Raw genomic sequence first — 2,959 nt, 5'->3', positions numbered from 1 at the left:
CTCCTAAAGTTTGTTTTATTCACTGCTTTAGCACACTCCGCCACCCGGATGTCCTAGCCGTGTCTTAATCCTGGCTTAGGAAGCCACAAAAAGCGTTCTGACTTAGAATATGTGGACAACTACAAATACCTAGGTGTCTGGTTAGACTGTAAACTCTCCTTCCAGACTCACATTAAGCATCTCCAATCCAAAATGTAATCTAGAATCGGCTTCCTATTTCGCAACAATGCCTCCTTCACTCATACTGCCAAACATACCCTCYTAAAACTGACTATCCTACCGATCCTTGACRTTGGCGATGCCATTTATAAAATAGCCTCCAACACTCTACTCAGCAAACTGGATGTAGTCTATCACAGTGCCATCCATTTTGTCACCAAAGCCCCATATACTACCCACCACTGCGACCTGTATGCTCTCGTTGGCTGGCACTCACTACATATTCGTCGCCAAACCCACTGGCTCCAGGTCATCTATAAGTCTTTGCTAGGTAAAGCCCCGCCTTATCTCAGCTCACTGTTCACCATAGCATCACCCATCTGTAGCACGCGCTCCAGCAGTTATATTTCACTGGTCATCCCTAAAGCCAACACTTACTTTGGCCGCCTGTCCTTCCAGTTCTCTGCTGCCAATGACTGGAATGAATTGCAAAAATCACTGAAGCTGGAGACTTATTTCTCCCTCTCGAAGTTTAAGCATCAGCTGTCAGAGCAGCTTACCGATCACTGTACCTGTACACAGCCAATCTGTAAATAGCACACCCAACTACCTCATCCCCATAGTGTTATTTATCTTCTTGCTCTTTTGCACCCCAYWWTCTCTACTTGCACATCATCATCTGCACATCTATCACTCCAGTGTTAATGCTAAATTGTAATTATTTTGTCTCTATGGCCTATTTATTGKCTTACCTCCCTACTCTTCTACATTTGCACACACTGTACATATATTTTTCTATTGTGTTATTGACTGTATGTTTGTTTATGCGTAACTCTGTTGTTTTTGTCGCACTGCTTTGCTTTATCTTGGCCAGGTCGCAGTTGTAAATGATAACTTGTTCTCAACTGGCCTACCTGGTTAAATAAAGGTGGAATMAAAAAATTKTTTAACCCGTCTCCTTCCCTTCATCTACACTGATTGAAGTGGATTTAACAAGTGACATCAATAAGGGATCAGAGTTTTCACCTGGTCAGTACATGTCATGGAAAGAGTAGGTGTTCTTAATGTTTTTGTACACTCATTGTATATACCCATACAAAAAAATATTAAATATAAATAATAATTTCAAGACAGAAAATACATTCATAACAACAAAATGAATGGAACAATTATTATAATAAGTCAGGCTGGTATTAAACACCRACAAAGCAGACAAGTGGAGTAGAGGGAAAAGAAAGGATGCCACATTCGGCAGAATTTGTCAAAGGAACCCTGTACGTAGGGTAGTATGTGTTTAGTCCAGTGAGTGTAGTGGAGGATTTTARATCTATACATAGAACAGGAGTGGACACAGTACAGAAAATCTTTCCATGTGTCATTAGTAAACTCATCAACTAGATATTTTTTACAATTTAAGTTTGAATAGCTGTTAATGAACGATTGTGAAGAGAGTAGGTTTTATCATAGCTATAAAAATGATTACCTTTTATAGTTGGGGATYGTGTCAAAAATGCATCAGTGGAAGGGCCCACAGGAAGACTGGGGAATTGAGAGGTCATGTCACGGACAAAGCTGCTCACCTGTAAATAACTAAATGACTATTTTGAAGGTAGAATTTTGCTGAGAGTTGTTGGAAAGATGCAAATGTGCCGTCACAATGCATCAAATCATTCAATGATTTGTAAAAGTTAAACCACATGGAGAAGGCTCCATCTACTACGGAAAATGTGATTTCTGAGTAGAGGGGCCCTTAATGATGAGGTTTGTAATCCAAAGTTTTACGTCTAAACTGGTTCCAGCTCTTGAGGGTGGTTCTTACWTAAATGTTTTTGGCTTGGTTATAACCTGAAGTAGCAGAGTTAATAGAGGAGTGGCCAAAGTATTGCCTTTAAATTGTTTAACATGGGTCAAACGTTTCGAGTATCCTTCCACAAGCTTCKCACAATAAGTTGGGTGAATCTTTGCCCATTCCTTCTGAGAGAGCTGGTATAACTGAGTCAGGTTTGTAGGCCTCCTTGCTCGCACACACTTTTTCAGTACTGCCCACAAATTTCCTATGGGATTGAGGTCAGGGCTTTATGATGGCCACTCTAATACCTTTACTTTGTTGTCCTTAAGCCATTTTTCCACAACTTCGGTAGTATGCTTGGGGTCATTGTCCATTTGGAAGACCCATTTGCGACCAAGCTTTAACTTCCTGACTGATGTCTTAAGATGTTMCTTCAATATATCCACATACTTTCCTCCCTCATGTTGCCATCTATTTTGTGAAGTGCACCAGTCCCTCCTGCAGCAAAGCATCCCCACAACATGATGCTGCCACCCCCGTGCTTCACGGTTGGGATGGTGTTATTCGGCTTGCAAGCCTCCCCCTTTTTTTCTCCTAACATAATGATGGTCATTATGGCCAAACATTTATATTTTTGTTTCATCAGACGAGAGGACATTTCTCTAAAAAGTATGATCTTTGTCCCATGTGGAGTTGCAAACCACCGTAGTCTGGCTTTTATATGGCGGTTTTGAAGCAGTGGGTTCTTCCTTGCTGAGCGGCCTTTCAGGTTATCTCGATATAGGACTCGTTTTACTGTGGATATAGATACTTTTGTACCGGTTTCCTCCAGCATCTTCACAAGGTCCTTTGCTGTTGTTCTGGGATTGATTTGCACTTTTCACACCAAAGTACGTTCATCTCCAGGAGAGACAACGCGTCTCCTTCCTGAGCGGTATGATGGCTGCGTGGTCCCATGGTGTTTATACTTGCGTACTATTGTTTGTACAGATGAACGTGGTACCTTCAGGC

Source organism: Salvelinus sp. IW2-2015, linkage group LG11, assembly GCF_002910315.2.
Source record: "Salvelinus sp. IW2-2015 linkage group LG11, ASM291031v2, whole genome shotgun sequence".
In the NCBI taxonomy this organism is placed as follows: Eukaryota; Metazoa; Chordata; class Actinopteri; order Salmoniformes; family Salmonidae; genus Salvelinus; species Salvelinus sp. IW2-2015.
The sequence above is the reverse complement of the archived record's forward strand: the minus strand, read 5'-3'. Positions refer to the sequence as shown.